Source organism: Cetorhinus maximus, chromosome 6 (genome assembly GCF_964194155.1).
Source record: "Cetorhinus maximus chromosome 6, sCetMax3.hap1.1, whole genome shotgun sequence".
NCBI lineage: Eukaryota > Metazoa > Chordata > Chondrichthyes > Lamniformes > Cetorhinidae > Cetorhinus > Cetorhinus maximus.
Genome location: NC_135884.1, coordinates 85670109 through 85697841, shown reverse-complemented (window position 1 = coordinate 85697841; position 27733 = coordinate 85670109). Strand labels below are relative to the sequence as shown.

Here is a 27733-nt window from a genome sequence, read left to right as displayed (position 1 = left end):
GTTTTGGGGCCTCTGCCTGTCCGCGACCTTTCAATGTTGTTATGAGCTATCTTCTTCCGAAAGGACAAAGGAGCATTGATTAGTCCACTCTCTACTTGCAGCGCCATTGCAGCCTGGCCAATCCCAGCTGAGGAACACCTGGCAGGGCACATCCGAGTCGTGGCCCTCGACCCGCAAGGCACTCAGTCCAAGCAGCCAGGGCTCACCCCCTTGGCCAGCTCCGATGTCATTGACAATTGGCACTCAGACTCTAACACCCCTGAGCTTCACAGGGTGGGGGAACGGCCAGCCCTTAACACTTCAGCACACTGATCCATGCTAACACAGTACTCACCCTTCCTGAGTGTAATAAGTCATTAAACCTCTTGCGGCACTGGCCCCATGTGTGCCGCACAATGTCGAGGCTGCTGACCTGCGCTCCCACCTCCTCCCAAGCTTTTTATGTAAGGTGTGGTGGCCTCCTCCTTCCATCCCTGGGGACAAGGGTGTCCCTTCTGGCAGTCACCTCCTCCAGGAGGACCATGAGGCACTTGTCAGAAAACTGGGGGGATGAGGGCCGGGTGCCCACCTGACCTACCCTTGTGCCTGGCATCTGTAGCCGCTCTAGAAGCTATAATTTCCTGTTGACAACACCGAAGATGTCTTCTTCTTTGGCAGCCTTTCAGGAGCTGCCTGGGCTGCTTTTAAACCAGCCGCCGGGTTGCTATTGGACCCAGCAGCCGCCAGGCCCCCGCCACTGCTTGCTCTTCCCAACCAGTGGGAGCCAAGTTTCACTCTGGGCGGTCCTTAATTGGCCCAACAGCGTGAAATCATGGTTGGGGGCCGATCGCGGGTGGCAGCCCATTTCCCAGCTGCTCCCGGGCCCGCCAACCGCACCAGCCCATCAAACTCAAAATTCTGCCCCAAATGTTACATGGTTGGTCCCAGAAACAAGTCTGTAATGAATTGAAGCCATTTTTCAACCAAAGACACAAGATGAGCAGTCAAGATGGCATTCTATTATGGGGTACACGGGTAATAGCTACTGCACAAGGAAGGGAACCACTTTTAGTAGAGCTACACAGTGCCTATCCAGGGATCTCCCAAATGAAGAAGATAGCACAGAGTTATCTTTGGTGGCCAGGGATAGATGACGATATTGAAAATATGGTAAAACACTGTGTACAGTGTCAACAGCTACAAAAGCTGCCAGTGGCAGCCCCATTGCACCCATGGGAGAGGCCTGGTAGACCCTGGTAGACCCTGGGTGTGATTGTACATTGATTACATAGTCCTTTCCTTGGAACCATGTTTCTACTGATTATAGATGCTCATTCCAAGTGGTTAGACGTTTATGAGGTAAAGTCGCCAACGTCCAGCGCTAATATAGAAAAAGTACGCCAAAGCTTCGCCAGGTAAACCTTCGCAAGAGGTAATCGTCTCAGTTAATGGTACGGCATTTACAAGCACTGAGTTTCAACGATTTATCAGTATCAACGGTATCAACCACGTGAAGAACTCACCATTCCATCCATCATCAAACGGACTGGTGGAAAGGGCAGTACAAACTTTTAAGGTGGGAATGAAAAAGTTAACAGGTGATTCATTGGAGACCAAACTTGCTCGTTTTCCATTTCATGACAGAATGGCACCCCCCTGCCACACTAAGGCAGGAGCAACACCTGCAGAATTACTGATGAGGCGCCGTCTTCAGACAAAACTAAGCCCAATACTTCCCAATTGGGAGGGGAAGGTGGAGAAAAGAAAAGAGAACCAAAAAGCGACTCATGATTTGCATAGCCGTGAGCGAGAATTTACATTTGGAGAAGCAGTATATGTAAAGAATCTTGGTGGAGGATCGAAGTGGTTACCTAGTAAAGTGAGTTCTGTGACTGGACCACTGTCGTACCATGTGGAAGTGGAGGGTTGGATCACCCGTAAGCATGTGGATCATTTAAGGAAAGGAGAGATACCTCACCAAAATGATGTTCCACCTGTAACCATTGCTGAACCTGTCGTTCCTGTTCAAGTTGCTCAACCAAGGACAGACATGCCCAATGTCTCTGCTGGAATGGAAGACACTGAACTGCAAGTGCCTAATGAGGTACCTGATGTTAATGGGGTTCCAGAGAATGTGTTTCCCATAAAAGAATCGGAAGTCGTGGAGCTGCGACGTTCCACACGGATCAGGAAACCACCTGAAAGACTGAACTTGTAATTTCATGACCTGTGTGAATATTGTAATGAAATGAGATAAATACCCTTGTAAATACAAAATTTACAGAAAAATTAAAGGGGGAGGAATGTAGTAATTATAGTTTTGGGAAATGTTGGACTGCGGCTTTAAGAATAATCCTGCATTATAAGATCACATGATCTGTGTAAACCAATGTGTTTGCGGCGTGAGGAACTTCTACCGAGGAGAGTTGTTCTTTAGTTATGGGTTTGATGCACACATGTAGTTGCTGCTGCTGTCTGGTAAATAAAGTTAATTGTTTCCACTAAGAAAAGCTGTCTGCAAATCAACTCTATAACACCTGTCAAGGCCCCTCAGAATCTTATATGCTTCAAGATCACCTCTCATTCTTCTAAACTCCAATGAGTATAGGCCCAATCTGCTCAACCTGTCCTCATAAGACAACTCCTTCTTCCCAGGAATCAACCTAGTGAACCTTCCAATGTAAGTATGTCCATTCTTAAGTAAGGTGACCAAACTGTACACATTCAACAACTTGTAGAAGAACCCAGGCTATCACCAACTGTAACTAAAAAGGCACTAACTTACATCAGATAAGTTGCAGAAGAACCAGGATACAGAACACAATCAGGATCTAACCTGCAGTTGGGGAAGTGGATGTGGGGTATGGGGAAGGGAATCACCCACTTATAAACTGGCATGCCATAAATATTGAATCATTACCACAAAAGCAACTGGACATTTTTATACAGAGTTCTATGCGCTGTGAGATCTCCCAGGCATAAATAAATATTCCGGTGGTCTTTACTGAAGATCGATGTGGTTTCTATTGAGATGGTGCTGGGTAGGTTGTAGGTTCATTTGCTATTAAGACTGGAAGGTGTTGAGATGAAGACAGTAATACCATCTGCAGATTGATGCAGAGAAAACCCAGCAGTACAAGAGGCAAACACCAGATTCACGACATGTTTCAGCAGATGCTCTGCAGAAAACACAAGAGGTTCCCATTTCCTTTGGGCAGTTTTGAGCATGAGCTCATTAGCTAAGACCCATTCAATTAACTGGTTGCTTTGTTCATTATTTTTTTTATATCCCTATTAAGTTTTGTCACTGTTTAAATCTGCAACATAGGCGACAAGAGGAAGATAAAGTTGGAAAAACAGCAGCAGGGCCATTTTCTCCCCGATGGATTGTTATACCAACATCTGTGACATTGCTGAGTTAATGCTCTGAAAGGTGTCCAAGAAGTGATGAGACAACAACCAGAGAAAGATGTTAGGGTTTTAAGACTGCAATAATCATCAGTACCTTTAAGAAATTGGATCCACACACCTGCAGTGTTTAGCATCAGCTGTGGCTCAGTTGGTAGTACATGTGTCTCTGAGTCAGGTAGCCATGGATTCAAGCAAAAAAAAAATCAAAGTTGCAGTTTTGAAGGAGTGCTGCACTGTCGGAGATGCTGCCTTTTAGATGAGACATTAAGTTGAGGTCCATGCACCCTCTGAGGTTGATGTAAAAGATCCCACAGCATTATTTGGAAAAGAGCAAGGGAGTTCTTCCCTGTGCCCTGGCCAATTTATTCCTCAATTAATATCCCAAAGGCAGATTATTTTGTCATTATTATATTGCTCTTTGTAGGGGTTTGCTGTACTCAAATTGGCTGCCATGTTTCCTACATCATAAAATTACAGGAGGGATTTTATGGAGCTTTCAAGAATGAAAAACCTGCCTTCCAGGATTTTGACCCAGCAACAGTGAAGGACTGGCGATATGTTTCCAAGTCAGGATGGTGAGTGACTTGGAGGGGAACTCCTAGGTAATGGTGTTCCCAACTATCTGCTGTCCTTCTAGATGGTAGTGGTCGTGGGTTTGGAAGATGCTGCCGAATTGGTGAATTCCTGCAGTGCATCTTGTAGATGATACACACTGCTGCCACTGTACGTTAAATAGTTTACTGTAACCATGGCGGACGAGAAGAAAGCACCAATTTCCAAGAAGGGCACCAAGAAAGCCCAGAAGAGAGCACCACCGAAAGGCAGCAAGAAGAGGAAGTGATCCCGGAAAGAGAGTTACTCCACCTACGTCTACAAAGTGATGAAGGAGGTTCACCCGGACACCGGCATCTCCTCCAAGGCCATGAACACCATGAACGCGTTCGTCAGTGATATTTTTGAGCGCATCGCGGGCGAGTCTCCCTGCCTGGCCCATTACAACAAGCGCTGCACTATCAGCTCCCGGGAGATCCAGACTGCCATGCACCTGCTGCTACCCGGGGAACTGGCCAAGCACACCGTGTCGGAGGGGACAAAGGCAGTGACTAAGTACACCAGCTCCAAGTAAAACTCCACATGCACTGAAAGACAAGTAGGTGGGATGCAAAATTTTGATTTCCTGATGGTGGTTTGAGATGCAGTGAGTGAAATGTTTGCTGTGTGTCAAGCCTTACGCTGACCTGTGGTGGGTTCATATTTGTAATACATTTGGATGCTATGAATATGCATTAGCCTAAGCTTTTATTAATTATATACCATCAAGCTGATGTCAATGGCACATGAGAATGTCATGGCACCCAGTTCACATTTGTTTAAAGGTGGTGTGCACCAGTTGGCTTTGTGCAGCTATGTCTGAGGTCAGCAGTTTTCCGTGTTTAACTCTACGGCACAGAAGGGGAACAGGGGAATGGCAGCTTGCATAGAGGCTCGGGAATGGCAAGAGTGAGTCAATGGTATTGGGTAAGGGAGTGGGGTGGGGCATGAAGGAGTGAAGCGGGAAGGGCATGGTGTCCTGGGTGTAGTGGGCAAAGGGGTTGGGGGGAACAGTCAGTCAACGTAAATAAATGAGGGGCCTAAAGGTTGTTGTGAGTACTGTCCAAATGTGGGTCCATCGCAGGAAGTTGGCTGACTAAAGTCAAGAACAAAGAACAAAGAAAAGTACAGCACAGGAACAGGCCCTTCGGCCCTCCAAGCCTGCGCCGATCATATTGCCTGTCAAACTAAAACATTTTGCACTTCTGGGGTCCATATCCCTCTATTCCCATCCTATTCATGTATTTGTCAAGCTGCCTCTTAAACACCACTATCGTACCTGCTTCCACCACCTCCCCTGGCAGTGAATTCCAGACACTCACTACCCTCTGCGTAAAAAACTCGCCCCGCACATCTCCTCTAAAGTTTTCTCCTCTCACCTTAAATCTATGTCCCCTAGTAATTGACTCTTCCACCCTGGGAAAAAGCTTCTGACTATCTACTCTGTCCATGCCACTCATAATTTTGCAAACTTCTATCAAGTCGCCCCTCAATCTCCGTCGCTCTAGTGAGAACAATCCGAGTTTCTCCAACCTCTCCTCATAGCTAATAACCTCCAGACCAGGCAGCATCTTGGTAAACCTCCTCTACACCCTCTCCAATGCCTCCATATCCTTCTGGTAATGTGGCGACCAGAATTGCATTCAATATTCCAAGTGTGGCCTAACCAAGGTTCTATACAGCTGCAGCATGACTTCCCAGCTTTTATACTCAATACCCCTGCCGATGAAGGCAAGCATGCCATATGCCTTCCTGACTACCTTATCCACCTGTGTTGCCACTTTCAGTGACCTGTGGACCTGTACACCCAGATCCCTCTGCCCATCGATGTACTTAAGGGTTCTGCCATTTACTGTATAATTCCTGCCTGTATTAGACATTCCAAAATGCATTACCTCGCATTTGTCCGGATTAAACTCCATCTGCCATTTCTCCACCCAAGTCTCCAACCAATCTATATCTCGTTGTAGCCATTGACAATCCTCTTCACTATCTGTAACTCCCCCAACCTTAGTATCGTCTGCAAACTTACTAATTAGCCCAGTTACATTTTCCTCCAAATCATTTACGTATACTACAAACAGCAAAGGTCCCAGCACTGATCCCTGCGGGACACCACTAGTCACAGCTCTCCATTCAGAAAAGCACCCTTCCACTGCTACCCTCTGTCTTCTATGACCAAGCCAATTCTGTATCCATCTTGCCAGCTCACCTCTGATCCCGTGCAACTTTACCTTCTGTACCAGACTGCCACAAGGGACCTTGTCAAAGGCCTTACTGAAATCCATGTAGATATCATTCACTGCCGTTCCATCATCGATCATCTTTGTCACTTCCTTGAAAAACTCGATCAAGTTAGTGAAACACGACCTCCCCTTCACAAAACCATGCTGCCTCTCACTAATACGCCCATTTGCTTCCAAATGGTAGTAAATCCTGTCATGAAGAATCTTCTCCAATAATTTCCCTACCACTGACGTAAGGCTCATCGGCCTGTAATTTCCTGGATTATCCCTGCTACCCTTCTTAAACAATGGAACAACATTGGCCATTCTCCAGTCCTCTGGGACCTCACCCGTAGCCAGTGAGGATACAAAGATTTCTGTCAAGGCCCCAGCAATCTCCTCCCTTGCCTCCCTCAGTACTATGGGGTAGATCCCATCTGGCCCTGGGGACTTATCCTCCTTAATATTCTTCAAGACACCTAACACCTCCTCTTTTTTGATCTCAACATGATCCAGGCTATCTACACACTCTTCCCTAGACAAATCAACTGCTAAGTCCTTCTCTTTGGTGAATACTGATGAGAAGTACTCATTTAGTATCTCTCCCATTTCTTCTGGCTCCACACACAGATTCCCACCTCTGTCCCTGAGTGGGCCTACCCTTTCCATGGCTCCCCTCTTGCTTTTTGCATATGTATAAAAGGCCTTGGGATTTTCCTTAATCCTGGTTGCCAATGACTTTTCATGACCGCTTTTAGCCCTCTTGACTCCTTGCTTAAGTTTCTTCCTACTTTCTTTATATTCTCCATTGGTTTCATCTGTTCCCAGCCTTCTAGCCCTTACGAATGCTTCCCTTTTCTTTTTGACTAACCTCACAATATCTTTCGTTATCCAAGGTTCCTGAAACTTGCCATACTTATCCTTCATCCTAGCAGGAAGATGCCAGTCCTGAATTCATAACTGACGTTTGAAAGCCCCCCACATGTCAGTTGTTGATTTGCCCTCAAACATCCGCCTCCAGTCTAGATTCCTCAGTTCCTGCCTAATATTGTTATAATTAGCCTTCCCCCAATTAAGCACCTTAACCTGAGGACTCCTGTTATCCTTATCCACCAGTACCTTAAAACTTACTGAATTATGGTCACTTTTCCCGAAATGCTCCCCTACTAAAACTTCAACCACCTGGCCGGATTCATTCCCTAATACCAGGTCCAGTATTGCCTTTTTCCTTGTTGGACTATCTACATATTGTCTCAGGAAGCCCTCCTGGATGCACCTTACAAATTCTGCACCATCCAAACCCCTAACACTAAGTGATTCCCAGTCAATATAGGGAAAGTTAAAATCACCCACCACAACAACCCTATTGCTTTTACATCTTTCCAAAATCTGCCTACATAACTGTTCCTCAATCTCCCGCCGGCAATTGGGAGGCCTATAGTAAACCCCCAACATTGTGACTGCACCCTTCCTATTCCGGAGCTGTACCCACATTGCCTCGCTGCATGAGCCCTCCGAGGTGTCCTCCTGTCGTACAGCTGTGATATTCTCCTTAACCAGCAGTGCAACTCCCCCACCTCTTCTACATCCCTCTCTATCCTGCCTGAAACATCTAAATCCTGGAATGTTTATCTGCCAATCCTGTCCATCCTTTAACCAAGTCTCTGTAATAGCAATAACATCATAGTCCTACGTACTAATCCAAGCTCTAAGCTCATCTGCCTTGCCTGTAATACTTCTCGCATTGAAACAAATGCATTTCAGACCCCTAGTCCCACTGTGTTCAGTAATTTCTCCCTGCCTGCCCTTCCTCTTAGTCCTACTGGCCATATTCACTAGTTCCCAGTCATTTATTTGACCTGCTGACCTATTGCTCTGGTTCCCACCCCCTGCCATACTAGTTTAAACCCTCCCGAGTGACACTAGCAAACCTCGCAGCCAGCATATTGGTGCCCCTCCAGTTTAGATGCAACCCATCCTTCTTGTACAGGTCCCACTTGGCCCGGAAGAGATCCCAATGATCCAGATATCAGAAACCCTCCCTCCTACACCACCTGTTCAGCCACATGTTTAGCTGAACTATCTTCCTATTTCTAGCCTCACTGGCATGTGGCACAGGGAGTAATCCTGAGATTACAACCTCAGAGGTCCTGTTTTTTTAATTTTCTGCCTAACTCCCTGAACTCCCGCTGCAGGACCTCGTCACTCCTCGTGCCTATGTCGTTAGTACCAATGTGTACCACGACCTCTGGCTGTTCTCCCTCCCCCTTCAGAATGTCCCGTACCCGATCAGAGACATCCTGGACCCTAGCACCAGGGAGGCAACATACCATCCTGGTGTCTCTTTCATGACCACAGAAGCGCCTATCTGAGCCCCTGACTATAGAGTCCCCTATGACAATTGCTCTTCTGTGCTTTGACCCCCCCTGCTGAACAACAGAGCCAGCCGTGGTGCCACTGCTCTGGCTACTGCTGTTGTTTTCCCCTGATAGGCCATCCCCCACCAACAGTATCCAAAACGGTATACCTGTTAGAGATAGGGACAGCCACAGGGGATTTCTGCACTGACTGCCTGCCCCTTCTAGCGGTCACCCATCTATCTGTCTGTACCTTGGGTGTGACCACGTCTGCAAAACTCCTGTCTATGACGCTTTCCACCACCTGAATGCTCCTAAGTGCATCCAACTGCTGCTCCAACCGATCCATGCGGTCTGTGAGGAGCTGCAATTGGGTACACTTCCTGCAGATATAGTTGTCTGGGACACTTGAAGCGTCACAGATTTCCCACATCCCACAGGTGAAGCACTTCACCCCAGCAACTGCCATTTCTAGAACTATTTAATAATTTAATTTAAATCTGATAACTGCTTATTGACTCCTTATTAACTATATGTTCCCTAGGGCTAGATTTCTACTATAAATGCTAAATTCTCAGAACAGTAATCACCTGCTTCTGGTCTAGATACCCTCTACTTGTTAATTAAGTGATTAATTTATTTGGTTTAATTAGTTTTAGTTTAACAATGTTTTAGTTTCAAATTCAGTGTAGATTCCCTACCAGCCAATCAGGTCACAGATTTACTGTGACACCACTTTTAATTTTTTTAGTCCTTATAGGGCTTTGAGTTTACCCTGCTTTCAGTTATCCCCGCTGAGAGTGATCTCAGTCAATATCCTTCACAATACGTAGAAAGGAGGGCCAGCTGGGTCTGCAAGCTCAGCCATGTCCCACAGAGCGGCAAGTACAACACTTAATACAACACAATAACATGAACATTCAATAAAATATGAACAAATAAACACAACATTGTTTCTTCCACAATAAAGGAAACGCCCCTAACTCCCCTGCAACCATCAATGCATGCCAACCATGAGGCATGGCGGTGTATTTATCTTTCTGCCTAAGCTAGTCTCAATAAATAACAATGACACACAAATGAGCTCACCTCCCTGACTCCCCATTTACAAGGCACAAGTCAGGAGTGTGATGGAGTACTCTCTGCTTGCCTGGATAAGTGCAGCTCCAACAACACTCAAGAAGCTTGACACCGCCCAAGACAAAGCAGCCGCTAAATTGGCACCCCATCCACAAACATTCACTCCCTACACCACTGACACACAGTAGCAGCAGTGTGTACCATCTACACGATGCACTGCAGGAACTCACCAAGGCTCCTTAGGCAGCACCTTCCAAACCCATGACCACTACCATCAAGAAGGACGAGGGCAGCAGATAGATGGGATCACCACCACCTGGAATTTCCCCTCCAAGCCACTCACCATCCTGACTTGGAAATATATCGCCGTTCCTTCACTGTTGCTGAATCAAAATCCTGGAACTTGCTCCCATACAGCACTGTGGGTGTACCTACACCACATGGACTGCAGCGGTTCAAGAAGGCAGCTCACCACCACCTTCTCAAGGGCAATTAGGGCTGGGCAATAATGCTATCCTGGCCAGCAACATCCATATCCCATGAACGAATTTTAAAAAGTGATACCAATGCAATGTGAAATATTTACAAGTGAAATTTAATGTTGAAAACCACCCTTTGAGAGCCTGTGCTCTCAATAAGTCTTATGTTAATTGCAGTGGAGTTGGGCAGGAAAGTTTTGGCATTGATGCAGAGTCTCCCTGTTTGACCCGGAGGCTCTTTTATCACCCACCCGTACCTGCTGCATTGTCAGCTGACGGCAGGTTTCACCACTGAGAAGCTGCCCCCACCATGTGATCCATACATGTCTCCCATGCATGCCACTGGAACTTTAAATTTCAATTGTAATCAAGTGGGAAGCAGCAAAAAACAAGAGAGTGGAAATTACACCGTCGGGAATGCAAACCAACTCTTGACAAAATCCACCCGCCCCTACCCCTGCCACCCTACACTTCTGGAATACTTAATTGACTGTAAAGTAGTTTAGGATGTCCTCAGGCTGTGAAAGGTGCTATATAAATATAAATATTTCCTTTTTTATCCATAATAGAGATAAGTTTAGCTCTGAATTTCTTTGTCCTCAATAGCTGATTGGAGCTATGCTACATCACTCAGAGCTGGCATGATCAAGCTTATCATTTCTGGTGCCCAATTCAGTGCCGTGGAACCTTGAGAACATGTATGGCATATTTAATGTTCTCGTTAGTTCAAATATTTCTCAAACTACAGGTGGTAGCAGATTCTGGTGCTCTGAATTAGGATTTATCAAAGAATAAGGCATCATGTCTAGCCCTTTCCAAACCTCCAGTTCCACGAACTTCAAACAGGAAAAAACCTGCAAGTAAGCGGCAATGTGGAAGTAGAGCTGAATTGTCTGAGTTCTGTGTGCTGGCTTAGCAGGAACTGTGCAAATCACCCAATGACTGTAGTGTAGATACCCTCTTTAAGCTTTAGAGATATGAACGCCTGTATGAGATTCCTCAAGACGAAACATTTCCTGCGATTGGAATGTTCCAATCTGGCACCTGCAGTGGAAGCCTTCTAGAGTTCAGTGGTGCCAGTCACTCCCATAAATCAAGGACTGATTTATGGGATTTGACTCACACTGTCTTAAATCTCCTTGTGTGATCACATAACCCAGGGGAGTAACAATCATGTCCCTGTGGTGACCTGAAGTGGAGAACCAGGCCTTTTGCAAGCATGTTTCTTCAATCCCTCCAAAGGTCCTTTACGGAAGGGACCAAGGCTTGGCTTGAATCCTGAGCGCTTTGGTCCACAATGTGAGACGTACAAAGCAATGTGATTGGTAGTTGAACTAATACAACATACTTCCACATAATATAAAATGAAGAATGTGCCTCCACCCCATGGAGCCATTTTACTTAATCTAAACTGAATAATCTCGTTATATTCAAACCTACAGCCCAGGGCAGAAAATCCCTCCTTATGATTTGACTTTTCTAACCTTCTAGCAATATTTACTGAATGACTATGCAATCTCTGTTTCCAAAATTCTGACTACTTTTTTCCAAATGTAAAGGGCTTTGCTTTATTCCTGATTATTGACAGTCAGGAAGAAATCATAATCTCCCAGCAAGTGTACTGACGAAGACAAATCTTCAACCTTACTCAATGTTTTTTCTCTGGGATCTAAAACTTCTGATTAACCACAGTTCAACTGGCTTTGGACTGACAACAAAAACGGGCCTGTCCTGAGAGACTCGCCCCTATGAAACATTATTTAACTAAGTTTAACACATTTTGAAATAATTTATATGCAGATTCTTCCCATGAAGGGAAGGTCAGAAAATCCCGAACCATGACTAGGCACTTTCAGGAGATGGGAGGAGAACCCTGCTGCATCTTCTGTAAAATTTTCCCAAGCATTGAACCTTCCGTGGTCAGTCCTGAAAGTCAGTGAAGATCGATAAATCCATTGAGGACATAATCGAGGGTAATCTAGAGTGTTGGGAGTGTGGAACTTGGTATTGCACAGAATGATCGAGGCAAGTAGCATAAATCTATTTAAGGGAAATCTAGAGCTCCCAGATTCCTTCAGTTGTGGCTTCTTTCATATCCCCAATTTCCATCATTCACCACTGGCAGTCAGGCCTTCAGCTGCCCAGGTATTAAGCTCTGGAATTTCCTCCCTAAACCTCTCCACCTCTCTCTCCTCCCGTAAGACATTCCCTAAAACCTGCCTCTTTGAACCAGCTTTTGGTTACCAGTCCTAATATCTGATATGGCTCTGTGTCAAATTTTGTTTGCTAAATTTTATGGGGATGTTTTTCTATGTTAAGGGCCACATATAAATGCAAGTTCTTGTTGTTCCTAGTCTGTAGTCGGTACCACATCATGTGGTCCATTTACTAATGAAATGATCGTGGTTACAAAAATATTCCGACTGAGTCCTGCATTGAAGATCACGTGTAAAAAAGGAAAATCTCATTTCTAATTTTGAACACCTTTATCAGCTCTTTCCTAAAGGGATAGCCCCAACCTGTCCAGTCTTTCCTGATAGCTGTAATCTCTCAGTTCTGGAACCATCCTAAATTATTTTTTCATTTTCGCGAATGTTTCTATGTCCTTAATACAGAATGTAGAACAGAACTTGTGACCTGGCCAGGGCTTTACTTAAGTTAAACATAACTGCACTACTTTTGAATTCTAGACCCCTTGACATTAGAAAAGGAATACTTTTCATCACTTTTGCCATAATTAGAGCTAATGGAGAGAAGTTTGAAGCTTTGTAATCACAGATGTAGCTTTGCCCGGCAGTTTTAATGCTTTAATCAAGATTATCCTCAGATTAGGGCTGCTTTCAGCCGGTTTTTAAAAAAAGATCAATTTGTGCCTTATCCCATTTAGTCATTCATTCCACAGCTGAGGCTTAATCAAAACTACATTGAACACTTCACTCCCCTGGCCTTTGCAAGCAGATATGAGCAAGGCGTTCAGCAGTATTCAACGGATAACAGGATGCTGCGCAGGCAATTACAAGGAAGTAATCCAATCAAAAAGGTTATGTTCATGTCTTAAATAGCAAGAGTCAAGCATGAATGGTTTGAGTTGATCATCTGTGCAGTGAGTACACTGTGGAGAGATCTCCCAGTTGCAGGTGGGTAAAGGGAATGCTCAGTGTAGCATTGACTAGAAAGTCATAACTTTGAACCCTGATCTGAGCTCAGGTGGGGCAGCACTTGGATCACTACAATTCACCTCAGTTCCTTTAGCCTAGCAATTGTGCTCCTGGTAACAAAGAATATATAGGACAGAAACCAACTATTCATTCCAACTAGTTACATACAATTGTGTGAACTATTTTGACAGTCACTTCTTGCATCCCAGTTCAAGATGTAACAAGAGACAGAACTTGGAAAAAATGGACTTTCTTTGTACTCTTCAAGGAGAATGGGAAATGTAAAGTATTCTCATTCCAGGCAGGCAGTGTCAGCATCAACCGCTCCCAGGTAAGGTGTTGGCAGCCAGCTGCAGACTATAATGCCCTCTACTGTATGTCAATATCCTAGAACTCCCTTCCTAACAGCACTGTGGGTGTACCTACACTACATGGATTGTAGCGTTTCAAGAAGACGGCTCACCGCCGCCTTAACAAGGGCAATTAGGGATGAGCAATAAATGCTGGCCTAGCCAGTGATGCTCACATCCCATGAAAGAAAAAAAAAGCATCATGATTGAGCCTCAACCTGAGTGAAGCAGCAGTGTGACATTTCTATTTTCCACAGCAACATCACTGAACAAGATTACTGCTGAATGGGTTATATTGTACTATGTGTCCACATTCAAACAGCTGCAAAGCTCATTTCATGTTGGACTCTTATAACGAACAAAGAGAGGATAGAGATCAGCCTGGGCTCGGGTTGAACTAAGATCTCAGAGGTGAAAGACAAGTCGCTAGCACAGGCCTTGACACCCAAGTAAGGATTTTGTGATTCTGGGCAGAAGTAATGTCGCATTAGTGTTGCAAGAACCGCACAATTGCCAGACAGAATGAGAGGGACATTCACTGCCTTGTGTACACTATCTGCTACCATCATTCAGTGGAGTTTGGCAGTTGTCTCTACTCAGTGTGCTTAACCCTGACAAATGTGAGCAACATATTCCACTTGGGTCAAGAGTGCAAAGCAATAGATCTCTTTGAAGGAGAGCCATTTGGAACAGGGGAAATAGTGTTGTGAGTTATGTCACGGCGCTGTTGGAAGTGAGTGTCACAGTCAAGACTCAGTTCTTGAAAATATGCCCATTAAATTGCAAGCTTACAGCAAAGCAGCATGTGTATGTTTACACAGTCATACATGATGTATACGTCCGTTGTACCTTTAAGTGTATGTGTACAAGGCTAATTTTGTAGTGGATCTTATTATTACTCTGGCTAAAATTAAGCACTCTTTGCCGTATTGTCATTCTCCTTGATACATGTAGGCAATTGGCTATTGCTGGCTGATTTTTTTTTCAAGCTGCAAAGTATATTTATTAAGATTATGTATTAACACACAAATGTAGTTTACTCCTGTTGACCAAAAAAGGAGTTTAATATAATTATTTCTGTTCAGTGCAAAACTATTTAGCAGTGACCCTGCCTGCTGACTGCATGGAATATTAATTTCTGGCAATTGCACATTGCTAAAAATTGGTTGACAATTTAGGAAAGTTTACCAACTAATGATCGCTGAATAATGGATTTTATAGAGGCCACTGCTGGATTCCAGAACAAGAGGACAAGATTAGAGCGAGGTTGTTCAGGGTGATGTCAAGAGGTAGATCTTCACGTAAAGGACAGTGGATATCCGGAACTCCTGTAAAACTTTGAGTTTCGGGGGCTACAGATACCTAAATAGCTAGTCGACTAATCATAAGTAATTTTAAAATGGTTTATTAAGTTTATTAAGAAACAACAGTTTAGATATGATATATTAACTAATTAGACAGAAAAAGTATACGAACCGTAACAGCTTGTGATAACAGCATTCTGCTCTTTAGTCAAAGTGTCAGGAAACTCTTCCCTCGATCTCTCGATCTTCCTCCTCCTCCTCTGGTCCATCTTCCATTTGAAGAAGGCAGCTGCCCAACAAGCACTGCCGCCTCAGTAGCACCTCAGCCCACTACCACCAGTATGACACTAATCTATATACTCTTTATGGGGAGTCTGGTAGCTTACCAAGGGTCCAACACCTAACTAGTCTGACCAATGGATACAGGACAGGTACTCCAAATGTCAGGGTGGTTACCGCCCCCCTTGTGTGACACCCTGCTCAAGGTCAGCATTTTAGTTTACATCTTGTTGAGGGTCATATCCTGGCCCTTTCTAAGAGGGTGCACAAGACATCATTCTACCAGCTCAGGAATGTCAACGTGGCAGCCTGAACTAAAACTGTTTAGGGGTCAAGATGTTTATAAATTCTCTTTCCAGGGAGAGAATCAAGGCTGTTTAGCTAATCCCATAAAATTCATAAAATACCAGCTTATTAAAGATCCCAATTTCTTACACTCTCTCTTCCCCCAAGAAGCTGTTGAGGCTGGGGTCAAATGTAAATTCAAAACTGAGATTGATGGGTTTTGGTAGGCAATGGTATTTAAAGGTTAGGGAACCAATGCAGGAAGTTGGTGTTAAAATACAGATCAGCCATGAGCTAATTTAATGGCAGAACAAGCTTGAGGGGCTGAATGACCCCCTTGAATTTTAGCAGCCCCTAGGTGGTGGGAAGAAAGGTGGGTGGGGGGTTGCCAGTAAAATAGCCGGAAGCTGCCAGGACAGTTTCCCATTGGTGCATAGGAGGCATGCCAGGGAGCGGATCAGCCGCCCACATTACGGAGGCAGGCAACTGATTTGCATAATAAAGACCCCTTTTCAGCGCCATTAAGCCATGCCTCTGGCATTGTGCCAGCAGTGGGGTGGGTTTCCCCCCAGGTGAGAAGGCCATCAGCTCCATGGAAGTGGCCTCCCTGTGACAGCCTGAGGGGCCATCAGAACTGGAGGCACAATGGTCCAAAGAAGGGGCTTCGGGCAGCGAAGGCAACTCCCATGACCCCAGAAGTTCCCCAGAGGGATTTCTCTCTAATCAGCGGGGACCTTGGCCCTTGGCCATTCTGAATTTATTATGATATATTATATTGTTATTATTTTTATTATTTCCTGTCTCAGTAGTGACCAACACACACACACCTCCACCAGGTGGCACTGCTAAGGTTTTTGGGGGGAAGCCCTCTGATTGGCCCAGGAACCCACTGGTCCAGAGATGGCCAATCAGGATACTGCCTGCAGTAAAATTGGCCAGCCAGTTCTGCTACCAGCACATGCGAGCTCAGGACATCCTCAGGTACGAACATCAGGATTCCAAAGCCTGTGGTTAAATTCTGTCCTTTATTCCTATCTCTGATCACACATCAGAAAAGGCCGTCACCCTGGTGCCAACATGAACAGGCCGTTTTGTATCCATGTGAACATATGTGTTTTTGCGCACTGCCCCTTTATAAATATCATGCCATTGCAGTTTTGCTCTGGGAAAATCACTAGGGAAGTGACACTGAGTAAACTGTTGGAGCTGCGGGTTGACAAGTGCCCAGGTCCTGATGGACTTCATTCTAGGGTCTTAAAATAAGTGGCTACTGAGATAGTTGATGCATTGGTTTCAATTTTCCGAAACTCCCTAGATTAGTGAAAGGTGCCATTAGATTGGAAGATAGCAAATGTAACTGCATTATTCAAAAAGGGAGGGAGACAGAAAGCCGGAAACTACAGGCCAGTTAGCTTAACGTCTGTCATAGGGAAAATGTTAGAAGCTATTATTAAAGAAGCTATAACAGGGCACTTGGATAAGTTCAAGGTAATCAGGCAGAGTCAACATGGCTTTGTGAAAGGGGAATCATGTTTAACCAACTAATTGGAGTTCTTTGAGGAAGTAATGTGTGCTGTGGATAAAGGGGAACTGATGGATGTACTGTACTTGTATTTCCAGAAGGCATTTGATAAAGTGCCACATCAAAGGTTATTGTGGCAAATAAAAGCTCATGGTATAGGGGGTAACATATTGACATGGATAAAAGATTGGCTGGCTAACAGGAAGCAGAGAATAGGCATAAATGGGTCTTTTTCCAGTTGGTAAGAAGTAACGAATGGTGTGCCACACGGATCAGTGCTGGGACCTCAACTGTTTACAATTTATATAAATGACTTGGATGAAGGGATGGATGGGATGGTTGCCAAATTTGCTGATGGCACAGAGATAGATAGGAAAGTAATCTCTGAAGAGGACATAAGGAGGCTACAAAAAGATAGAGGCCAGGATTTTTCCTATGGCGGGCGAGCTAGGCGGCAGCGGGAGCTGTCGGGGGCAGGCACGGAGCCAATCGCTACCTGCGATCAGCTCCAAGCCGTCATTTTATGCAGGCAGGCCAATTAAGGCCCGCCCAGCGTAATACACAGCCAGTAGCATCAGCGCTACCTGTGCGAGCCGGGGGGAGGAGGGAGAGTCGGCACCAGCAAGTGGGCAAAGACCTGGCAAGTGGAGTATAATGTGGGAAATTGTGAAATTGTCCATTTTGGCAGGAAAAATAAAAGAGAGGCATATTATTTAAATGGTGAAAGGTTGCAGAGCTCTGAGATGCAGAGGGATCTGGGTGTCGTAGTGCATGAATCACAAAAGGCTAGAATGCAGGTACAGCAAGTAATTAGGAAAGCTAATAGAATGTTATCATTTATTGTGAGGGGAATTGAGTACAAAAGTAGGGAGGTTATGCTTCAGTTAATCAGAGCACTAGTGACACCACATCTGGAGCACTGTGTACAGTATTGGTCACATTATTTGAGAAAGGATGTAAATGCATTGGAAGCAGTTCAGAAAAAGTTTACCAGAATAATACCTGGAATGGGTGGGTTGTCTTATGAGGAAAGTTTGGACAGAGTTGGCTTGTATCTGCTGGAGTTTGGAAGAGTAGGTGGTGACTTGATTGAGACAAATAAGATCCTGAGGATCTTGACATGGTGGATGTGGAGAGGATGCTTCCTCTTGTGGGAGAACCTAGTACTAGGGGTCACTGTTTAAAAATAAGGGGTCATCCATTTAAAATGGAGATGAGGTGAAATTTTTTCTCCCAGAGGGTTTTGAGCCTTTGGAACTGTCTTCCTGAAAAGGAGCTGGAAGCAGAGTCTTTGAATATTTTTAAGGCAGAGGTGGATAGATTCTTGGTAAGCAAGGGGTGATAAGCTATTGGGAGTAGGCAAGATGCAGATTTGAGGTTACTATAAGATCAGCCATGATCTTATTAAGTGGCAGAGCAGGCTTGAGGAGCTGAATGGTCTACTCCTGCTACTTGTTTGTATGTTCATAAAAAATATGAGCACCCTAGATTGGTAGCAGGCTATCAAAGTATGTGACTGCAATGTATAGCCCTAACCTTGTAGTTACTGCCCCTTCATAAGCACCAGGGCCAGCATTTCCACAGCACTGATTTGTGGCTACGAGGGAGCCTGTATTCAACTCCTCATTTGAACACAAGAGTCTGATTATGAAATGGCAGCTGCTGGTCGCTCAGAAGCAGATCTTCCCCAATTTCAGCCTAGGCTGGTCATTTGGGTTTATTGGTAGAGAACGAAAGGGGTGTGGGTCATTTCTGAGCTCAATCTAGCATTTTGTTTTTTGATTATTTGTGCTGAGGTGAGAATGAGTTGGAAAGAAATAAATCTGGGGTAAGTAGGACAGGGCAGTGTCCAAATTTGAATTGATGAGATTAAGATATGATGTAATGTGTTTAGGATAGCATGAGTGTCAATGGGGAGAAATTGATGTTTCACAATCCAGTGTACATCTGTGGGCAGGCAATAAATTCCACCTTCATCAAGTCATTCTTTCCGATTTCCGGTTAGAGAGGGTGTGCATGTGTTCAGGCCTGGGATCAGGCATGTTGGCAGCAGGTTATAATGGATGGGGTCCTGATGGCCTATTTTTATACCCACTGTATCTGTCTCGTGTCTGCCACAAGTTCCTCTGATTTATAGGGACATCTGCAACCAAGCATGGCAACATGTAAGATCCTATGCCAGGGTAACCAAAGCCGGGTCATGTATGCTGAATTTCCAGTGTCCCACTGATTGCCCCAGTTTATTTTTATTCCACCTTATTTTTCCCACCTCTGGTTTTTGAGTTGTTAATTCATACCAGACTATGATTTTCAGTTATCATGAATTCCCTCGCCCAATGGCTAATCTTTACCATGTGAAGTAAGACAGTGAGCGCTGGCAGTTGTGTGTGTTGGAGGGGAAATCAAGCCGAGCAGCAGCTCCCAAACCCATGACCTCCACTACCTAGAAGTATAAAGACAGCCGGGTGCACAGGAGCACCATCACCTCTAAGTTCTCCCCCAAGTCACAAAGCATCCTGATTCGGAAACATCACTGTTCTTTCATCACCACTGGGTCAAATCCAGGAACTCCCTCCCTTACAGTACTGTAGGAGTACCTTCACCACACAGATTGCAGTGGTTCAAGAAGAAAGCTCACCAGCTCATTCTCAAAGGTGACTAGAGAGGGGTAGTATGGTCCAGCCTTGCCATTGATGACCACACCCCAAGAGTTAATAAATTCCACTAAATACTCACCTGGTATAGCATTTTCTAGCTGAAATCACTAGCTAGCAATTAGAAGCAGGAACCCAGACTGTATCTCACCTCTGTAGCCCAAGGTCATCTTTAGCAGAGATAACACCCCAAGTAAGGTCTAGCAGGTACTGAATCCGGAATCTTTCTGTTCTGTATGTCTCAGCTCCACATTGGGTAGTGTAAATGCCAATCGATTCATCAGCAGAGTAATTTTGCATATGCATCTTGAAGTGGCAGCAATGAAGCTGCTAATATTCACTACAGAAACGCAAACTGCAAAAACATCTTGGACAATGAAGGAAGAGTGCTAACTAAGTTTTTACAACTGGGCCTCAACAATGACACAGAATCACAGAATCTTTGCAGTTCAGAAGGAGGCCATTCAACCCATCGAGCCTGCACTGGCTCTCTGAAAGACCGTTCTACCTAGTCCCACTCCCCAGCCTTATCCCTGCCAGCCTTAAGCCCCATTAGTTTCCCATTACTTTTTGCCTAGTGATAGTGATTGTTCTAAGTGCCTCCCTCCCTTTTGCCTATGATTTTCCACTATTCTTGGGCTGCTTCTTGCACCTTCTGCTGTGAAGATGGATACAAAAGTCTTGTTCACAACCTCTGCCATTTCCTCACTTCCCATTAATTCACCAGTCTCACCCTTAAATGGACTGATACTCACTTAGCTACTCTTTTTCTTTTTATATGTGTGTGGGAGCTTCTAATGCCTGTTTTTGCTGCAAGAGCTTTCAAAGGGATGAATGGCTTCCTCCTGTTTCTGCTGTTGTTGGCTCTTCGGGAGGTGGGAGTGTGGAGCGGAGATGGTGAGCCTCACATGGTGCCACTAATTGCTCCACTCTCCTTTTGGCATATCTCGCGAGGTATTTTGTTTTTCTGATCATCTCGAATACTTTTGAATGCTTTGTCTCATGCTGCAGCACCATTTCAAGAGAAGAAGACCATTCAGCCCCTCGAACCTGTTCTGCCATTCAGTCAGATCATGGCTGATCTGTATCTTAATTCCAGCTACCTGTCCTGCCTCCATATCTGTCAACTACCCTTGGCTAACAAAAATCTATAAATCTTAGTTTTGCCACTTATAATTCACCCTCAGCCTCCACAGCTTTTTGCTAAGATAGTTCCACGGGCAGAATTTTACATTCCATGGGTGGGCGGGCGCGCACCTGTCCCGATCGGGCATAATATTTGTGCGAGAAGATGTCAGGCGAGTGTCATGATGTCATCCCGCGCCTGCGCGATATTTTGGTCGGCGGGCACGAACAAAATTCGGAAGCGCGCCTGCCGACAATTAAGAGGGCAATTAAGCCCATTAACGGAGCAATTGACTCCAATTTTTTGCAGTCCGCCCAACCTTACGGTTGGCAGACGGGCAAATTGGCCAGACCGACTCTGCGTTTTTCATGAAACCTCATCCAAATGTGGAATGAGGTCTCTGTTATTAAATAAGATAAAAATAAAAATCTATGGGCAGCATTTTCATCACCTATATGTCCAGGTGCCTGATTGCAATGCTTGGACATTTGTTTCCAGATTTTCAAACTTTATTTCATGGTTTTCGGGTCTGCAGCTCCCTAAGGCAGCTCTCTGCCTTCAGGGAGCTTTCCCTCAGCGCTCGCCCATGCCCACGGAAGCATCATCACTGCCCTCCTGCCGCCCCCGCCCTGGTAGGGCTGAGCATTTCAGCATGCGTTTCACACTGGCTGGCCGTTAATTGGCCAGCCAGCGTGAAATCGCGGCTGGGGGCCGATCGGGCTTGGTGGTTCATTTCCCGACCACTCCCAGGCCTGCAGATCTCGCTCGCTTGCCGACCTGGAAATTCAGGCCCATATTTCTGCGACCCTTTGTGTGAAGAAGCGCTTCCTGACATCACCCTTGAATAACCCAGCTCTGTGTTTAAGATCATGCCCCCTTGTTAAGATACACAGGTGCTGGCAGGATTGTCAGCTAACTGGGCCACTGGAATGTTGCATGGGCTTTGGAACAGGAGAGAAGGAGGTTGGAAGTAAACTAATTGATTAGTTTGCACTTGGACTGTGACTCTACGAAACTAGACATGTTTGAAGAGCAGCTGGACAACTCAAGTGGGTTTGAGAGAGAATCGAATATTTTTGGAGAGAAAAAGAATTAAGAACCGTGACACAGGGGTGGATTAATCTGTGAAAACATGACAGCCTTTTTGGGTTTAAGGACTTGTTGCTCTTCCTAAAAGTTTTTTGTGTTCTCAGAGTCTTAGAATCTTACAACACGGAGGCTATTCAGGCCACCATTGGCCGTGCTGGCTCTTTAAGAGATCTATTCAATTAATCCCTCTCCCATGATCTTCCCTATAGCCCTGCAGATTTTTTTTCAAATATTTATCCAATTCTCTTTTGAAAGTTATTATTGAGCTTGCTTCCACCGTCTTTTAAAGCACTGTGCATTCCAGATTACAACAACTCACTGCACTCATATTTTGGATTTACATTATTTCTGCAATTGCCACGAATTTATGTGGCATTCTGTAAAAGAGAAGGTACAAGAGTCTCATTCAATTCAGCAGTAGCAGAACTCATTCCCCTCATCAAATCAGCCACAGAGGACAGCAAACCAAACTGCAGCAACCAATCTTTAGTATGGAGGAGACAATAGTTTTGAATTTCTTTTCCTTGCAGGTATATTTTCCAGCCTGTGCTGGTTTTCCTGACCTGATGCCCAGCCCTGATGCAATCATATTGTCAGGACAGGGTGACATTCCAATCTAACACTTGGTTTATACTGTGTCTATATCCATCTGGATATAGATCATCACTGAAAACACACAATGTAACCAATGAGACTAACGGGTGCACCTGAGGGGCACTCGACTGGAAATCAAAGTAAATTACTCTCACCTTGTTCAGACTACCAGTGAGTCTGGCATTGAAATACCATATGCACATCTGGCCACTCTACCTCCAAAAGGATATTGGAAAGGGTCAGAGAAGAGCAATGAGGATGATTGAAGGTGTGCTTGATGTTGACACTGGGTAAAAATAATAGAAAAAGTCTCCATTCTCTAGCACTGAAACCTTCACCTTGATGTGCCAGGAAGATTTTAAGAAGGTATATTGGCTTGTTCGTCTTTTCCAGAAACGAGCAGTACGGCCAGGAGTTAGAGATAGGGGTACATTTTCAAAATACACACTAGTAGAGAGAGGCCTATCACTCTTTTTTTTTAAATGTAGTCACTGTTGTAATGCAGCCAGCCAATTTGCACATAGCAAACTCCTACAGATAGCAATGTGAGAATGACTAGCTAATTTGTTTTCATGGTGTTGGTTGAGGAGTAAGTACTGGGTCAGGACACTGGAGAGAATTCTCCTGGTCTTCTTCAAATTGTGCTATGGGATCTTTTACATCCATTTGAGAGGGCATTTGGTGAAATGTTTCATCCAAAAGGCAGTGCCTTCAACAGTGCAGCATTGCACTGGAGTATCCAGGAAGATTCCAGAATTTTTTTTTTTGCTTTATTCATTCACGGAATGTGGGCATCGCTGGCAAGGCCAGCATTTGTTGCCCATCCCTAATTACTTCAAACTGAGTGGCTTACTTGGCCATTTCAGAGGGCAGTTAAGAATCAACCACATTGTGGGTCTGGAGTCACATGTAGGCCAGGCCAGGTAGGGATGGCATATTTCCTTCTCTAAAGGACTTTAGTGAACCAGATGGGTTTTTACAGCAATCAACAATGGTTTCATGGTCACCATTACTAAGACTGGCTTTATAATTCCAGATTTATTAACTGAATTCAAATTCCACCAGCTGCCATCATGGGATTTGAACCCGTTTCCCCAAAACATTAGCCTGGGCCTCTGGATTACTAATCCAATGACATTACCACTATGCTATCATTGCCCCAGAATTAAGAAGAATCAACCCTTAGTCTGTACTGTTGGTAGATAATAGAGTTGGAATGAGCCCAGTGAAGCTGACCTCAGAGACTCAGACTGGGGTGGTGGGGAAAAGTCAACTGGGATTCCAACACTGGATTGATAGCCAGTGACACCCAGGTCATTGCATGCACATCAAAGAGGAGTAAGTTGGACTCACAGCTGAAAAACGTGCCACCACTCGCTGTCCAGGATCACACAGGTTTAATTCCCCCATTGTTTTCCCTCTATTCCTTGCTTATTATATTCTCCCAAACATTTCTCCTTACATGTGGAAGAAATTTCCCTCACATCAGTTTTATGCTTCTAAATGTACCTCTCCCTAATTTCCATCCTTATCTGGCACACGTTGAAGGAATAAGGTTTACCTTATCTGTGCCATTTAGTATTTTAGGTACTTCAATGAGGTCCCCTCTGAACTATCTTCTCTCTAGGCTGTTAAGCTTAATTGTTTCTAATCTTCCCTCATAATTTATTCCCTTCACCCTTGGGATTAGTCTTGCTGCTCTTTTCTGTACTCTTTTTAATGTAATTAAGCACTGTACTGCATGTTTGGTCTGATGAATGTATTGTGTAAGAACATCTGGAATAGGCGAGCAATCGGCCATTCCAACCTGCTCCAGCATTCAGTAAGATCATGGATAATCACCATAAGTCAGAACCATTAGTCTAGGCTTCAAAAGGAGTTATGAGCACATGACATGCTCACATGGGCAAGTGGCACATAAGGACAGAAGAAATAGGAGCAGGAGTAGGCCATTTGCACTTCGAGACTCCTCCGCCCATTCAACAACATCATGGCTGATCTTCTACCTCAACTCCACCTTCCCGCACTATCCTCATACTCCTTAATTCCCTTAGTACCCAAAAATCTATTCACCTCAGTCTAGAAAATGTTCAATGACTGAGCATCCACAGCTACTTGGGGTGGAGAATTCCAAAGATTCACCACCTCCGAGTGAAGACATTTTTCCTTATCCCAGTCCTAAATGGCTGACCCCTTATTCTGAGACCCTGACCCCTAGTTCTTGACTCCCCAGCCAGGGGAAATGTCCTCCCAGCATCTAACCTGTCAAACCCCTTAACAATGTCACATGTTTCAGTGAGATGCTCTCTCAATCCTTTATATTCCTGGGGATATTGTAAAACCATCGACATAGTTTGTGAAGATTTGCCTTGTATACTTCTAGCTATACATCCTGCACATTCTTTTTGCTTTTCTAGTTGCTTCTCCCAGTCTTCCTCTGCTAATTCAACTCTCTTCATTATATACTTATTGTGACCAAAAATTCAGTCACATTACAAAAAGGGATTGAAATTTCAGCCCATGGTTTTCCACCCATTCACTTTAATGAAGAGGAATGTCAATCCCAAAGACCTTAAAAACCAGCAACAGCCAGAACCAACCCTCCACCCTCCAAAACAAACTTGTTACAATTAAGCATTGTTGAGGTTTGTCAGGTTATCTCTGGGCAAATTTGCTTGAGAGAGCAACCAAGTCACAGAATTTGAGGATTAGCATGTAGTGCGACTAGTTCAGTTACAAGCATGGCTGGTAACTCCTCTTGAAGTGAGCTGACTGTGAATAGCCTAATTGGTAACACAGGCAAGCGGGAAACGGGCCTCCCATTTTATGCCCCACACAACTTTCACTTGATTATAATCGAAAAGAATATTGGGTGGCATGTAAAATGGATGGTTGATCCACTACCACCTGATTCCCTCCCAGCAGGATCAGTTAAAATTGACCGCAATCTGTGCTATTCAACAATTTTCACATTGTTCCCCCACTTCATGTATAAATTATCAGTGCTCCTGACCTGATGGTGCCTATGTGTTGTTCAAAACTATCGGAGCTGACTGAACAGTAAGATTGAGTTGGAATGGCAGCTTGCTGGAATAACAGTTAGCCAGAATAGCAGCATTGTTGTTATGTTATTGGGCAAGTAATCCAGAGGATCTTGGATTATTGATCTAGAGACATGAGGTCAAATCCCACCACAGCAACTGTGGAAATTTAAATTTACTTAAATAAATCTGGAATAGAAAGCTAGCATCAGTCATGGTGAACATGTAACTGCTGCTGCTGCTTGTAGCTACTCCTACCAGGAGACCTGCTATCATGGTATATCACGGTCATCTGCCTTGTGCCTTCCTCGCACATCCACTGTAGCTCATCTACAGCCACTCTCTGACATCCGTTATCCAATTATGCCTATCGGTCAACCTCTTTCTGCTGACCTTCACTTTGCCCTCTCGAAGAGATCTCTGTAGCTTTTCAGCTCTGATAAAATGGCCGAAATACTGACATTTGCTTTTCTGGAGGTCATTTTTTAAGAGTTCTTTTCCCTCTTGCAATTTCAGGTACCTCTTCATTTGTCATATGGCCTATAGATGGAATTTTGAGCATACATCTTAGCACCCACAATTCAAAGGCCTCTATTTTCTTCCACAGATCTTCCTTATTGTCCAGATGTAACTACTGGATTGTTATAAAACCATCTGGTACACCAATGTCTCTTAGAGAAGGAGATCTGCCATCCTTACCCGGTCTGGCCTACATGGGACTCTACAAACATATGCACATACAAACAAGGAGCAGGAGTAGGCCATTCAGCCCCTCGAGCCTGCTCCGCCATTTAATAAAATAACGGCTGATCTGATAGTAACCTCAAATCTGCATCCCGCTTACCCCTGATAACCTATAACCCCCTTGCTTATCAAGCATCTATCTACCTCTGCCTTAAAAATATTCAGAGGCTCTACTTCCACTGCCTTTTCAGGAAGAGAGTTCCAAAGACTCTCAACCCTCTGAGTGAAAAATTTCGCCTCATCTGTATTTCAAACGGGCGACCCCATATTTTTAAACAGTGACCCCTAGTTCTAGATTCTCCCATAAGAGGAAACATCCTCTCTATATCCACCCTGTCAAAACCTCTCATGATCTTATGTGTTTTGATCACTCTAGACCCACCACAATGTGGTTGACTCTTAACTGCCTTCTGAAAGGTCCTGGCAAGACACTCAGTTGTTAAGGATGTAGCTTGAAGCACCCTGTCAAGAGTAGTAAATGCCGGCCTTGCCACTGATGCCCGCATGCCCATGGGTGAACAAAAAAAAAATCTCCTTTAAGTGCCAGACAGGACTTAAGCTTCTGCTACACGGTTGTGATTCCCCTCATGTTTTCTAAACACGCTGGCTTGTGTTGTGTTTTCTACGTACCCAACCTCTGCCAGAGACATACCCTAGAGCATCATGAGATACTGATGGGCATCGCTGTAACAATCCTTTTTATCTAATTTTTTATTTTGAGGAAATGCTGAAACAGCCTCACTGAATGATGGTACATGCCCTTCAGGCTTTACTTTAACTTAAAAGAGTTGACGTTTCTTGGGCGAGTTACTATTTTGGATTCTCCTGCAACATTTTCTCCTGCAGTGGCGTGACAGTTTCTGTAAGTGAGACCAGATCCCTCACATGTACAATCCTCTTTACTGTCGTCCCCTCTGTAAACTGCATATTCTTAGGTCAAACAGATAGCTACACTTGCAGTGGACTAAACCTAGCCCCTCACATCGCGACCACACACACTTTAGGCCTACTACACACTGTTCGGACATTCAACTGACTGAAACAACAGAACAGATTTATTTATGTAATTAGATGGGATTCATAAAATACAGAGCGTTAGACAGAAACTAGCGTTTAAGGCCAGAGAATTCTGCAGCCTGCCTCCCGCAGTTACAGTCTCCTAAAATAAGACTGGGAAACTGGTCAATATTGATGAGAGCAAATAATTCGACCATCTTAGGTCCCCCAGCAGCAAAGTTTTGTCTTTAGCAGAGGAGATTCTCGTGAAATACAGAAGGGATGTGATCAGGGAGTTCTTTTGTCTGAACGGCCTTCTGAATGTGACATGAAATGCAGAATACCAGAGAGACCTGCGCTTTTATCCACTTCATTTCTTTGATGTGGGATGAGACGCCTTTGAAGTGGAAAGCAGACAATTTTTAACCAACCTTAACGTTTCAGCGTACGAATGAATGACACGCTGTGG

At 44.6% G+C, this 27733-nt stretch overlaps 1 protein-coding gene, 1 long non-coding RNA gene and 1 pseudogene across 2 annotated transcripts in view; 2 read left to right on the top strand and 1 right to left on the bottom strand.

Moving 5' to 3' along the window:
• Positions 1-27733, top strand: part of LOC144681873 (RNA-binding Raly-like protein) — a 1117315-nt gene that overhangs the window by 612915 nt on the left and 476667 nt on the right. The gene's annotated exons all lie outside the window — the stretch shown is intronic.
• LOC144681874 (uncharacterized) overlaps positions 1-27733 on the bottom strand; it is a 371446-nt gene that overhangs the window by 21500 nt on the left and 322213 nt on the right. The window lies entirely within an intron of this gene.
• On the top strand, positions 4139-4516 carry LOC144681351 (histone H2B type 1-M-like; annotated as a pseudogene).